Raw genomic sequence first — 16226 nt, 5'->3', positions numbered from 1 at the left:
TGTCACAAAGACGTTTCGGGCCCTTAAAAGTCAAGTACGGGCAATCATGGCAACATGTAAATGTAATAACGTACATTCATTTAATCACACGTATTAACAATAATAATTATTAATAAATAAATGTTGGAAATTACAGGGTCGTTACATTACCCACCTGTTAAAGAAAATTTCGTCCCGAAATTTAAGCTGAGGTAGATGGAGGAGTCGGGAAACGGTGAGGATACTTTCGCATCATTTGATCCTCTCGTTCCCAAGTAAACTCATGTCCTCGTTTGGCATTCCATCGTACTCGAACGATTGGAATTTTTTTGCGTTTCAAAGTTTTGATCTCACGATCCATAATTTCAACAGGTTCCTCCACAAAGTGGAGTTTGTCGTCAATAGTAAGTTCTTCCAATGGTATGATAAGTTCGGGTGCAGCAAGACACTTCTTCAAGTTCGATACATGGAAGGTAGGATGAACTGAGCTCAATTGTGCTGGTAGATCCAAACGGTATGCAACGGGTCCAACACGTTCCAAGATTTCAAAAGGACCAATGTATCGTGGGTTTAACTTTCCACGTTTTCCAAAACGGATCACACCATTCCAAGGTGCAACCTTTAACATTACAAGATCACCAACGTTGAATTCAAAGTCTTTACGTTTAAGATCAGCATAACTCTTCTGACGATCGCGGGCAGTCTTAAGTCTAGCTTGAATCTGAGCAATCTTCTCCGTCGTTTCATGGACTACCTCGGGTCCGGTGATTTGCTTTTCGCCTACTTCGGCCCAACAAATAGGGGATCGGCACTTGCGGCCATACAATGCTTCAAAAGGTGCAGCATTAATGCTAGAGTGATAACTGTTGTTGTACGAGAATTCGGCGAGTGGAAAATGTCTTTCCCAGGTCTTTCCAAAATCAATGACACATGCACGCAGCATGTCCTCCAAGGTCTGAATCGTTCGTTCACTTTGCCCGTCAGTCTGAGGATGATAAGCAGTACTCATGTCGAGACGAGTTCCCATAGCTTCTTGCAAAGAACGCCAAAATCTGGAAGCAAAACGGGGATCGCGATCGGAGATGATCGATAAAGGTACACCGTGTCGTGATACAACCTCCTTAATGTATAACTGAGCAAGTCTTTCCATTGTATCTGTTTCCTTCATCGCTAGAAAGTGTGCAGATTTGGTAAGGCGGTCAACAATAACCCAAATAGTATCGTATCCGCCCACCGTCTTCGGCAGCTTAGTAATGAAATCCATTGTGATCCTTTCCCACTTCCATTGTGGGATTTCCGGCTGTTGAAGTAACCAAGAAGGTCTCTGATGTTCGGCCTTAACTTTCGAACAAGTCAAACACTTCCCAACATAAGTTGCAACATCCTTCTTAAGATTCGGCCACCAATACTGTTCTTTAAGGTCGTGGTACATTTTACCCGCTCCAGGATGAATCGAATATCTCGATTTGTGTGCTTCATCAAGTATAAGGTTCCGTAGATCTCAATAAAGAGGTACCCAAATTCTTCCGGCATAACATCGGAGTCCAGACTCCCTAACCTCGAATCGAGAGACAAGTATGTTCAAATGTTCGTGAGATATGTTCTCCTCCTTGAGAGCCTCAACTTGGGCTACTCTGATCTGGCTGTTGAGGTTCGAATGGATGGTGATGTTCAGAGCCCTAACACGGAGAGGTGCCGTCCTCTCCTTTCGGCTTAAAGCGTCAGCTACAACATTGGCCTTGCCAGGGTGATAACGAAGTTCACAATCGTAGTCGTTGAGCGTCTCGATCCATCGACGCTGTCTCATATTCAGTTGCTTCTGATCAAAGATGTGCTGGAGACTCTTGTGGTCGGTGAAGATAGTGCTCTTAGTTCCATACAAATAATGTCTCCACAATTTGAGCGCAAAGACAACGGCTCCAAGTTCAAGATCATGTGTAGTGTAGTTCCGCTCGTGAATCTTCAATTGGCGGGAGGCATAGGCAATAACCTTTGATCGTTGCATCAGTACACAACCAAAACCACTCTTTGATGCATCACAATAAACAACAAAGTCGTCACTGCCTTCAGGAAGTGATAGGATAGGTGCGGAGGTTAACTTCTTCTTCAAAGTTTGAAATGCTGATTCGTGTGCGGGTTCCCAAATGAACTTCTTGCCCTTGTGAGTCAGCGCGGTCAAAGGACGCGCAATCAGAGAAAATCCTTCAATGAACCTTCGATAATAACCGGCGAGACCTAGGAATTGGCGAATATGCGTCGGAGTAGTGGGGGTCTCCCACTTGCTGATGGCTTCAATCTTGGCGGGATCAACTTTGATACCCTGGTCGCTTACAACATGACCCAAAAATTGTACTTCCTTCAACCAAAATTCACACTTGGAGAATTTGGCGTAAAGTTGCTCTTGTCTTAAGAGTTCAAGCACTAATCAGAGGTGTTGCTCATGTTCTTCTTCACTCTTAGAGTAGATGAGGATATCATCTATGAAGACGATAACAAACTTGTCCAAGTAAGGCTTGCAGACACGATTCATGAGGTCCATGAACACGGCAGGTGCATTTGTCAAACCGAATGGCATCACGAGAAACTCATAATGACCATAACGGGTCCTGAATGCAGTTTTCATCACGTCACTTTCCTTCACCCTCAGCTGGTGATAGCCGGATCGCAAATCGATCTTTGAATAAACGCTCGATCCTTGTAGTTGATCAAAAAGATCATCAATTCGCGGAAGAGGATACCGATTCTTGATTGTCAATTTGTTGAGCTCACGGTAGTCGATACACATACGAAAGGATCTATCCTTCTTCTTCACAAACAGAACAGGTGCGCCCCAAGGCGAGAAACTTGGTTGAATAAATCCTCGGTCTAACAGCTCTTGTAGTTGACTCTGTAATTCTTGCATCTCAAAAGGTGCGAGTCTATAAGGTGCGCGAGCTACAGGTGCAGCTCCTGGCACTAAGTCAATCTGAAACTCTACGGCTCTCTGCGGTGGCAATCCAGGCAATTCCTCTGGGAAGACTTCAGAAAATTCGTTCACAATTCGAACGTCGTTCACGCTCTTTACCTCAGTTTCTACTGCTTTCACATGTGCTAGGACAGCAAAACGTCCCTTCTTCATAATCTTTTGCGCTTTCACGCAACTAATGAGGTTCAACTTCGAGGTACATCTCTCTCCATAGATAACCAGTGGTTCGCCATCTCCTTGTGGTATGCGAAGTGCCTTATCTCCACAGATAATATCGGCCTTTATCTTGCTCAACCAATCCATACCAACGATCACGTCAAAGCTTCCCAGTTTGATAGGTATCAAATCAATTTCGAAATCTGCACCAGCTATGTTGATAATAGCTCCACGACTAATATGGTCAACCTTTTCAAGTTTTCCATTGGCGACCTCGACAAGCATACTTTCTTTTAACGGGACTAATGACCAATTAATCTTATCGCAAAAATGTCTACATACATAACTTCTATCCGCACCAGTATCAAACAAGACAGAAGCTAAAAGATTGTTGATTGTGAATATACCTGTCACCAAGTCGGGGTTATCGCGTGCATCCCTTGCATTAACATTAAAAGCTCTAGCACGCGGTGGTCCGCCATCCTTTCGTTTGTTCGGGCACTCGTTTCTGAAATGGCCCGTCTGCCCGCATTCGTAACACTTTTTCGGCCCGTTGGTGTTCGGCCTCCCTGTCATCGTGGTAGTCTTGCATTCTCTACCGATGTGCCCGCTCTTCTTGCACTTCTCACAAACAGCATTACAATACCCGGTGTGGTGCTTGTAGCACCTCTTGCATTGTGGTAGCGTGCCCTTGTAGTTCGGGTTGGAGTTGTTGTTGTTGGGGTTGGGGTTGTTGTTGTTTTGCCTGAACCCTTCATGTTGCTTCGCCGGGTTTTGATCATAGTTTCTACCCCGGTTGTTGTTATTGTTGTTGTGGTTGTTGTGGTTGTTGTGGTTGTTGTGGTTGTTGTCCCATTTCCTCTTTTCGCTACTACCAGCTTCAAACTTAGCCTTCTCCGGCTCATCAATAAGGATCTGATTCATGAGAGTATGCGCCATGCGCATTGCTTCGGGAACATTCGGTGGTTTGGATGAGGTGACATTTCCTTTGATGGACTTAGGAAGTCCCGAGAAGTATTTCTCCATGCGCTTGAATTCGGGCGTGACCATGGTCGGACACATAAGTGCCAACTCCAAAAACCTACGGTTGTAACTGTTAAGGTCGTTCCCTACGGCCTTTAACTGCATAAATTCGATTTTCATCTTCTGAATTTTGGTTCTTGGACAATACTCATCAATCATAGCACACTTAAACTCTTCCCAAGGCGTAGCATACGCCTCATCAATCCCTTTTGCTTGAGCTAACGTGTTCCACCACGTTAGCGCGCTGTCAGATAGCGTGCAAGATGCAAATTTGGTCTTATTATCCTCCGAACAGTTGCTAACTCGGAATACTGATTCAAGTTTCTCGAACCATCGGGTGAGACCAACTGGTCCCTCGGTGCCGCTGAAGTTATGCGGTTTGTAGCTCTGGAATTCCTTGTATGTACACCCATTTCGAACGGGTGGGATAACTGGTGGTGGTGGCGGTGGAGCTTGGAGATTTCTTTCTGCTAGGGCTGCAGCGACCCGTTCGCTGATCATGTCCTCAATTTGGGCGGCGGTAGGTGTGGTTCTTCCGTTAGCCATGGTATTCTAAACAAAAATTTTGACCCAAGTCAAAATCCAGCATGCAAGTAGTAATAATACTGTATATAGTGACCAATCATGGAATCAAACATCACATGTTATTAAATAATGCATCTAGGTACAAATACCACAGAATCATCGTACAGCAATGTAAATAGAACATCGTGCAAGAATTAAATAACGCAAAGTTCCATTCATTAATAATAATAAGTTTCATACATCTGAATAAGTTCGTACAATACATATGAAATACATGAAACTATATCTAGATTACATCATGAAATCTAAGTACAAAGTCCTACGGTGAAGGCGGGTGAACTGCTCCTCGAGCTAACTGCTCCTCGAGCTCAGTGACTCGAGCTCGGAGAGTCTCAATCTCCCTCATCAGTTCCTCGTTAGAGTGAGCTGGTGGGGCAGGCGGTGCAGGTGGGGCGGGTGGTGCGGGTGGTGCCGGTGGTGCTGATGTAGATGGTCCAGCTCCGGATGTAGACGGTACGTCCCTAGATGTAAGTGGTCCGTATCTAAATCTAGGTGGTACGGTTCCAGGAATAGTCAATACGTAACGGGGAACCTTACGTATCTGTGGGTCAGCAGGGTATGGCACAACTCGTTTACGAGCAGTAACCCTACGTCGATGGCCAAAAGCATCAGTAAAAGCACGACCTCCATTCACCCCTGGAATGACGGTGCCGTCGGAACGGTACCGCTTCTTCGGCGGGGTGGAGGGTGCCTGAATAGGTCTATCAGCAGGATCCTCATCATCGCTGGAGTCGTCTAATGATGAAGAATCGGCGGATGATGAGTCATCCGAATCGTGTGGTGGTGACACTGGTGGCTGAGCTGGTAATCCAAAGCGTCCGAAGGCGGCCAACATCTGTCGGTGTCTGCCTGGAGGAATCACGACTAAACGTCCGTCAGGAGTGCGTCGGCAAGGCGTGTGCATGTGGTTACGAAATGGCCCTTCCCCGAACTCCGCGGGGATCTCAATACCACCAATGCGGGGCTGTAACCTCGAGGGTCCGGGAGCAGAAACTGGGGCAGGTGCACTAGTGCCATCTCCGGAAGTGGAAGCGCCGGGATCACTAGTGGGTGTCGGGGCCGGTGTATCGGCAGTAGCAGCAGCAGGTGTAGCAGTAGGTAGGGCGACGGGGTCTGAGTCTGTACTGCCCGAAATGCCAGCAGGTGGAACATCCGACATCTGAACAAGGAAAAATAAATTTTCCATGTCAGTATGTCATAAAGCAAGCAAATAATAGGCCAACAGTTTAAATCATGTATAACAATAAGTAGCATGGCAATATCAGTAATCGTACGAAACTAGCATGCAATCGAAAGCAAGTAATAGCATGCAGTAGTGAAATCACGTAGTAGCACACGGCATATAGCAGTAACAGTAAGCAGCAGCATGCAGTAAGTTCAGCAGAAACACGTAAACTAGCAAGTTGTAGATTAGTCCTATTAGTGAATCCTACTCGGGTCTGTCTTAGACTCACTAATGCAACCTAATTCCCTACAACCAATGCTCTGATACCAAATGTGATGCCCCGTACAAAACCATCGTGTACGAATTATCAACAACAGGATCATTACAAGGTTAAGTACTATATGCTGTAATTAAAGAAATTGCATTCGCGATAAAAAGGTGATGTCACAACCGACATCAAATGTTTTACATTTCAAAAGCATGCTTCACTAAGTAGAAGCAGATAAATAAGTGTACGTGACCCCAAAGGTCGTTACATAACATAGTTTCAAAAGTACGAATGTTTGAATGCAAGATAAGTAGTCATGCGATAACAACTCTAAGCAGCGGGTTCTACAGCACGACTAGTACACAGCGGAAGCAACCTCAAGCACCTGAGAAATACATGCTTAAAAACGTCAACACAAAGGTTGGTGAGCTATAGTTTAAGTATAACAGTATGTAAGGTAGGCCACGAGATTTCAGTGCTACAAAGAGCGTTTCAAAACAGTATGATAAAGTATATGTTAACCGTGGGCACTTGGTAACTAACTTAACGTTTAAAATACCCCCTGAAAGTACACTTGGCGAGTGCGTATGTTTACTAAGTATTAAACACTCGTTGACTGCTAGCGCGACTAGCCCGAGTGGGGATGTCAAACCCTATGGATCCATATCTAAGATTCGCGTTCACGGTTCATAAACCAATGATTAAACGTTACCGAGCTAAAGGGAATCTTTATGCCGTTGTATAACCCACACATATATAAGTTTAAGTACTCGTGCCTAGTATGTAAAACATAAAATCCGCATGTATTCTCAGTTCCCAAAATAAGTTAAAGTAAAAAGGGAATGCTATAACTCACAATGATATGTAGCGGTAAAGTAGTAGTCGGGAAAGGTGTGCAAGTAAATGGTCCGAAGTCCTCAACCTAAGTCAAATAGTACTAAGTTAGTAAATCGTCTTAATAGGTTTAAAAGTATGTATTTAAGGTCTTAAGGGTCATCATCAATCATCATTAAACAAAAGGCGTAAAGTAAGTTTCGTTTATGAAAGTAGTTTTCAATAAAGTCTGACTTCAGTCAGTCACCACGGCCTCTACCCTTACTGAATTAAGGTGATACCAGTGGCCATGGCTCCGTCTATGAGTCCCTTAAGTGTGGTAAAATTTACAGAAGCAAACTCGTCTTGGTTTGACCGTGGCGACGGTCTAAGTGCGAGTAGGTCAGAAATTTCTGCACAACGTTAAAGGACATAGTGACGATCGGAGGGCCATAAATCCAAAACCGTAACTAGGATTAAGACGAGTCCTATATGAAAAGTTATCTACACGAACTGAGCTATCAGAAAATCAAGGTTACAGTAGCCCAGGTGTACTGGTCTGTTACAGAAACCAGAAAAACAGAAACTGTACACAGAAAACAGAAAAGTAAATGGACATAGTGACGCTCAGAGGGCCGTAGACTCTAAACCGTAACTCGGATTAAGACGAGTCTTATATGAAAAGTTATCTACTCGAAAAGTTCTATCTAAAAATCAAGGTGAGAACAGCCCAGGTCTACTGGTCTGTTCCAGAAGCATCAGGTCAGTAGGTTTTGGACAGAACAGTGAGTTTTTAAGGGTTCCGGTGGTCTTGGTGCTTGATGTTCATCATGGCTCTCATCCTTGATGCATATAGCTTCAAGTGTACAACTCATTGATGTATCTACATCATCTTAACCAAGTCTTGACCATCATAACCCATGTGCAAGTCTAAGACATGAAGCACAACTCACTTAAGAGTTGTATGAAGTTTGATGAACCAAAGTTACATCAAAGTCTTAGATCTAACACATACATGAACTATAAACTTGAAAGTTAACTAACTAATCAAGATCATAAGTAGTAGAACATAGTTCTTAGTTTGATCTTGAAGATCCAAGACTCAAAAGTCTAGATCCAAAGTTACATTTAAAGAAAACTTGTTTGTGTGTTCTTGAACTTCCAAGGTTAACTTGATTTGTTCAAGAGATATGAGATCAAGACTAACTTGTAGTACTTGACCATATAAACTAACTACATGAAATTAAAGTGTATAAAATAAAGAAACAAGTTAATTAAACAAGTAATTAGTTCAAGGGTTGCTCATACTTTAAAGATTCAACCAAAGTTGATCTTTAAGTAAAGTAAACTTTAAGTTTACTTCCATGACTTACAAGCATGATTTCAATAACAATGAACTTATAATCTTTGAAACATTATATGTAGAACCTAAACTAGAGAGTTTAGTTCTTGATTGTTCTTGTTAAAACAAGATAAAGGATGAATCAAACTAGAAAGTTAGATTCTTGAAACATGTAAGTAAATAACAACAAGTAATTTAACTAATCAAAGACTAGTAACAATAAACAAAAGATGATGATGATTATGTTCATGTAGAAATCAGTTTTTACCAACAAAAGAAAATAAGAAAAGAAGTTGTTTCAAACACTTACAAGTATGAGAGAAAAAGAGAAGAAAGTTTGAGGGAATTTGCAAGTAAAGTGTGTGTGTTTTTGAGAGAGCATACAAGTGAGAGTAATGAAGGAAAAATGAAATCAAAACACCACTAAATGTGACCAAGGGATTCGGCATTCTGCAGCTTAAACAAGGGGAAGAGGTTTGTTTGTTGGTCACTTGAATGAAAAGCTTGAAAAAGTTGGATACTTAGAGGTGCATGCATGGGGAGAAGTTGTAACAAGATTCCTACAAGTATTAACTAACTAGTTACACTCCTAAGTGATACTTACACATGAAAGAGTGGGCTAGTCAAGTCCATTTAAAAGGTAGGGTGGGCTTACAAGTCTTAATTCATGAGTCCATTAACTAATCAAAGCCCAAGTTCAATTAATTAACAACTAAACCCAATTAAAGCCCAAGTAACTAACTAATAGCCTTAGTTAATTAAAATGATTAATAAATTTAATCATGAATGTAAATAATATCTAAAAATATTATTCGTGAAAGTTCCGGGTGTCACAAAGACGTTTCGGGCCCTTAAAAGTCAAGTACGGGCAATCATGGCAACATGTAAATGTAATAACGTACATTCGTTTAATCACACGTATTAATAATAATAATTATTAATAAATAAATGTTGGAAATTTCAGGGTCGTTACAAAAACAAGCTATGCAAAGTCCTCCCGTTCTACACTTACCCGATTTTAACAAAGAATTCATAGTCAAAATTGACACTTCTGGGGTGGGAATTGGTGCCGTGCTTCAACAAGAGGGTCACCCATTGCTTTTTTGAGCAAAACATTATCGACTTGACACCAAGCTTTGTCCACATATGAAAAGGAATTCATTGCGGTAATCCATGCTCTTGAAAAGTGGCGAGGATATTTGCTTGATCGTTATTTCAAAATTCAAACGGATCATGTAAGCCTCAAATATCTACTCGACCAACGAATTACAACACCTATGCAAATGAAATGGTTACCAAAACTTATGGTCTTTGATTGCGAAATTGTGTACAAAAAAGGGATCGAGAATGGTGCTGCAGATTCTCTTTCCAGACTGCAAAGTGATGCTGAACTGCTCCAAATGTTTGCTACTACGATCTTTGGTGACTTTGAAGAAAGAGTTTTACAAATTGTGGCGAATGATATTGATCTCCAGCAGATTATAGTACGGTTACAACAAGGATCAACAAATGAAAAGCATTATGTGTTACAAGATGGTGTGCTTAAACGTAAAGGAAAATTGATAGTGGGGGCAAATGATCAACTTCGGTTAGATATTATCAAACACTTTCATTGTGACTCAAATGGTGGACATTCGGGTTCCAGTGCAACTATACATAAGATCTCATTATGTTATTATTGGCGCAAGTTAAGAACACAAGTGAAGCAATTTGTTCGAGAATGTGGCATTTGTCAACGTTGCAAACCGGACTTGAGTAGCTATCCCGGCTTACTTCAACCTCTGCCTATACCTTCACGCATTTGGTCAGATATATCCATGGACTTTGTTGAAGCCTTGCCACCTTCAGAGGGTAAAGCGGTTATTTTCGTGGTGGTCGATCGTTTGAGTAAGTATAGTCATTTCATTCCTCTTGCTCACCCGTTTACGGCTACACAAGTTACACGTGTATTTTGGACAACATTTATAAGCTACATGGACTTCCAAACGTCATTGTAAGCGACCGAGATAAGATTTTTGTAAGTACGTTTTGGAAGGAGCTTTTTCGCCTACTTAAAGTGAGCTTAAACCTATCTACCGCTTATCACCCTCAAACCGACGGGCAAACGGAAATTGTCAATAAGTGTTTGGAATGTTATCTCCGTTGTATGACAAGCGACAAACCGAAAGATTGGGTTAAATGGTTGGCGTTAGCGGAGTATTGGTACAATACTAACTATCATAGCTAAATATGTACCACTCCATTCGAAGTGGTGTATGGCCAAACACCACCAACACCTATTTCCTACACTCCTGGTGAAAGTAGAGTAGACAGCATCGATCGCTCATTAACTGCACGAGAAGAGTCCATAAACATTCTGAAATTTCACCTAAAGAGGGCACAAGATCGTATGAAAAATGTTGCAGATAGTAATCGTTCGGACAGGGAATTTAATGTAGCATATTGGGTATACGTGAAGCTGTTGGAAGCTTCGACGAGCCCAACACACCCACTATAGAGGACCTAGGTTATACTCACTCACTACACCAACACTTTGACGTTGGTTAGCCTTTAATTTTATAAATCCTTAGTGCACAATAATACTTAGGCGACAGTGTCGACCATATATCGTTCAGGCGGTATAACCGACCATATATCACTTAGGCGGCAAAGCCGACCATATAATAGATACAACACAAGTGCACTAAGAACTTAAACACAAACTGAGGCTTAACCGGGAAACTTAACAAAGAACACTTTTATTAATACAAAGAAACAATTACAATATTATGGACTCAACTCACACTCTTACTTCTTCACAACTTCTACTTCTAACTCTTCTTCACTTCTTACTTCTTCTCTACTTCACACTTCACTTACTCACACCTTACACAAATGAACTACTCATCACCCATATTTATACTACCCCATGGAACATTCTAGAAACTAGATATTGCCATGGATAAATATCTAGATATTTTTACCACATAAAAATATCTAGATTTTTACATTTTAACATCTAGATTTTTCCTTATTTATATCTAGATATTTCTTTTACATTTTAATATCTAGATATTTATATACATTACTAATTCCATGTTATCTAAATTTGCATTGTATTTTATCACACCCCCTCAATGAAAATTTTCTTCCAACGATGTCTTGCAGACCATTCCAAGTGCTTATCTGAATCTTGTAAACTTCGGTTTACTTAGGCTCTTGGTGAATATATCTGCAACCTGTTCATCTGTCTTTGTTGGCATCATCTTGATCTCCCCTTCAAGGACCTTCTCGCGAACATAGTGATAGTGCACTTCTATATGTTTTGTTCTTGCATGAAAGACTGGATTCTCTGCTAGACGTATAGCTGATAGGTTATCGCAGAAAAGCTCTACTTGATAATCCGTTGATTGATGAAGATCTTTCATTAGTTGTTTCAACCAAGTAATTTCTTGCATTGCTGATGCTGCCGATCGATATTCTACTTCAGTGCTCGATAAGGATACTGTTGGTTGTCTCTTGCTGCACCATGATATTACTCCCGATCCAAGACTAAACATGTATCCAGTTGTTGACCGTCGTGTATCATAGTCTCCAGCGTAATCAGCGTCACAATATCCAGTCACGTGACATTCTTTTGTTTTCTTGTACAAAATGCCAAAGTTAATAGTGCCTTTAACATACCTTAAGATGCGTCGTACAACATCAAGGTGAGGCTTCTTCGGATTGCTCATGTATCGACTAACCACTTCAACTGCATAAGATATGTTTGGCCGGCTTAGTGTGAGATAAATAAGACTTCCGACCATCTTTCGATACATGGTAACATCTTGAAGACTTTTTCCTTCATCTGCTCGTAGTTTTGTATTCGGATCCATTGGAGTTGAGATAGGTTTGCAATTAAGCATTCCGTACTTTTGTAAAAGATCTCGCGCATATTTCTGTTGTCCCAGAAATAATTCTTCTCTTTTCTACTCTATTTCGAGTCCAAGAAAATGTTTGAGTCCTCCAAGCTCCTTCATATGAAATCTGATAGACTGATTCTCTTTTGTTCTTTGGATCTCCTCATAGTGATGTCCCGTGATGATTGATGTTAAAGCTAAGGGGTATAAAATACTATTAAATTTTACAAGGAAATACTATTAAATACGATACAATTTTACACAAGATATTTATTTATTTAGAGAATGGATATACTTAAACCTTGCTACAACACTTATAGGCAGTGTACCTAATCGTATAGTAGTGTAGTTTTTAGTAAGTCCGGTTCGTTCCACAGGGGAAAAATCTTTAAACAAAGCTTAACGCTATATTAGTTTTATTTTATAAAAATACAAATATATATATAAGTAATATTATTATTATAAAGGGGGTTTTTTACCGTTTAATGACCGGTTTGTCGATTTTAAAAACTTAAGTCGCAGTTAAAACCAAATGTAAAATATTAAAAATAAATACAAGACTTAATTTAAAGCGTAAAGTAAATAACGATAATGAAATTGCGATAAATAAAAGTGCGATAAAATAAACTTGCGATAATTAAAAAGTACGATAATTAAAAGTGCAATTAAATACAATAACAATAAATAAAAGTGCGATAATTAGAAGTGCAATTAAATATAAAATAAAAGAAATTAAATATGAAATAAAAGAATTATGCTTATTTAAACTTCCATAATCATGATGTTTGACATGTTGATTTTAGTTTTATGCCCATGGGTTAATAGTTCTTTATCCTGGATTATTTAATATGTCCATACGGATTTGTCCATAATAGTCCATCAGTCATAAATATAAAGAGCGAAAGCCTTCGTCAAATTATTCTTATTCCCGAAGTCAAATATTCCAACTAATTGGGGATTCGAATTGTAACAAGGTTTTAATACTTTGTTTAATGAATACACCAGGTTATCGACTGCGTGTAAACCAAGGTTTTACTACTTTGTTAACAATTACACCAATTACCCTTGAATGTAATTCACCCCTGTTTCAACAAGTCTATTAACTATTAATCCAGTTCCGTGTCCGGTAAAATGAATAATTATTGGTATTTATAGATATCCCGCCCACCGTACCTAGTCAAGCGTATGTGGTTATATATAAATACGTCGAATTATAAGTTTGTATATTGAATTAACAAGGTATTGTTTAGTTAATATAAATCCCATTAATAGCCCATAGTCTAATTTTCACAAGTGTCGTTCTTTTATCCAAACCCCAATTATGGTACACAACCCAATTACCCAATTTTAGTAATTAGCCCAACATCATGATTACTTCGATTTAAATAAGCATAATAATAACTTAGCTACGAGACATTAATGAAAATAATATAAACATAACTTACAATGATTAAAAATAGCGTAGCGTTACACGGACAGAATTTCGACTTACACCCTTACAACATTCGCTAACATACCCTTATTATTAGGATTTAAAATTAAAATTAAAATTAAAATATAAATATAAATATTTACGTATACATATATAGAGAGAGATAGATTTTTTTTTATATATAAATCATCGAATTGCGCTGGCTTTTATAGGGATTTTTGTCCAGGGGAACTCCGCGACTCGCGGCCCATTTTCACTACAAACTCCGCAACTCGCGGAGTTTGTAAAACCAGCTCACACATTTTGGCTCCTTTCTTGCCGATGGATTTTTATATATTATATAATATATAAATAATTATAAGAATTATTTAAATATTATATTATATTTATGTGCATAGTTGACTTGTAATTTTTAGTCCGTTACGTCGAGCGTTGAGAGTTGACTCTGGTCCCGGTTCCGGATTTTCGAACGTCCTTGCGTACAATTTAATATCTTGTACTTTGCGTTTTGAATCTTGTACTCTTGTAATTTCGAGACGTTTCTTATCAATAATTGGAACCTCTTTGATTCTATTTTGTACTTTTGAGCTTTTTGGTCGTTTGCGTCTTCAATTCGTCGAATCTGTCTTTTGTCTTCACCTTTTATTATTTAAACGAATATCACTTGTAAATAGGACAATTGCAACTAAAAGCTTGTCTTTCTTGAGGAATAATGCTATGAAATATATGTTCGTTTTTAGCATTATCAATGATTAAGTCATCCACATATACTAGCACTATGGCTAGTTTTCCTTGATTTTATTTCACAAATAAACTAGAATCTGAAGGAGCAACTGTAAAACCACTTTGTACCAAGAACTCACCAATTTTCCCGTACCAAGCTCTTGGAGCCTACTTCAAGCCATATAGTGCCTTCTTTAATTTGCAGACATGCTCAGGATGGATCTTGTTCTCAAAGCCTCTTGGTTGCTCCATATAAATATTTTTGTCAAGTTCTCCATGTAAGAAAGCGTTCTTGACATCCATCTGCCATAACTTCCAATATTTGCTAGCAGCTAAAGCCAGTAGAACTCGAATTGTTGTGATCTTTGCCACCGGACTAAATGTTTCTTCATAATCCAGCCCATATCGTTGAGAAAAACCTCGAGCAACAAGTCGAGCTTTATACCTTTCAATGGAGCCATCAGATCGAGTCTTCACCTTGTAAACCCACTTACAAGATATTGGTTTCACATCTTTTGGCTTTGGAACTAAATTCCATGTCTGATTTTCTGTTAGTGCATTAATTTCTTCTTCCATTGCTTTCCGCCATTCTTGACTTTGTGCTGCTTCTTCATAAGTGGAAGGCTCAATATGTATTGATTCATCCACATGAGCAGCATTGGCATACCTCGAATTAGGTTGCCTCGGCCTTGTTGATCTTCGTAATTCTTGTACATGCTCCTCGGCATCCATTTGGCTTGGACGAACCTCTTCGGATGTAGATTGATGTACCCCAGTTTTCCATGGACTCGTTTCCTTAGAGTATGATCCATCTCCTTCTTTAATTGGATCCGATATGTGCTCTTTATGTTCTTCTTTCTCTTCTGGAACTTCTTCTAATCCATGAGATTCTGGAAGCTCTATCTTTTGAGGTGACCACCATGAAGAAGCTTCATCAAATACCACATTTCTTGAAGTATGACACTTTTCAGTATTTGGATCACAACATCTCCATCCTTTTCTTGATTCATCATAACCGACAAAAATGCATCGAATTGCCTTCTTATCAAATTTGCTACGTAGATGATCTGGTACGAAGACGTAGCATACACATCCAAAAACCTTGAGATGGTTGACGGTTGGCTTGATCTTCCATAATCTTTCATATGGTGAAATATATCCCAACTTTGTTTGTGGGAGTCTGTTAATCACGTATGAAGCCGTCCTCATACATTCGGCCCAAAATCTTTCTGGTACATTCTTACCATGAAGCATACTTCGACAAGTTTCAGCAAGGTGACGATTCTTGCGTTCTGCCACTCCATTCTGTTGTGGAGTATTGGGGCAAGTTAATTACCTTCTGATCTTGTGGTTCTCAAGATAGATATTGAACTCAGTCGATAAATATTTTCCTCCATTATCTGTGCGTAAGCACCGAATCTTATTATTGAGCTCACTTTCTATCTTCTTCTTGAACTCTTTAAACTTCTGAAAAGTCTCTGACTTTTCCTTCATGAAGTAAACCCACACATACCTTGAGAAGTCATCAATGAATGTCACCATATACTTCATACCTCCAAGTGATGTTTGTTTCACTGGGCCAAAGACATCTGAGTGTATGAGCTCTAGTGGTGTCTTGGAATGATGTTGTGACTCCTTGAATGGCAATTGGTGAGCTTTTCCGAATTGACATCCAGCACATATTGTATCTGTTCGGATATCAATTTGAGGAAGCCCATTTACTATGTGTTTCACCATCATCTCTTTTAACTTGTTGTAGCCCACATGCCCAAGACGTTCATGCCAAAGATCAGCCGTCTCATTCTTTCGAGTCTTATCCACATATGCTGTTTCAGCAGATAGTACATAGACCGACTCTATTCTTCTTCCTTGCATAATTAGATTGTCAACCACC

This window comes from Rutidosis leptorrhynchoides, chromosome 4, assembly GCF_046630445.1.
Source record: "Rutidosis leptorrhynchoides isolate AG116_Rl617_1_P2 chromosome 4, CSIRO_AGI_Rlap_v1, whole genome shotgun sequence".
NCBI lineage: Eukaryota > Viridiplantae > Streptophyta > Magnoliopsida > Asterales > Asteraceae > Rutidosis > Rutidosis leptorrhynchoides.
The sequence above is the reverse complement of the archived record's forward strand: the minus strand, read 5'-3'. Positions refer to the sequence as shown.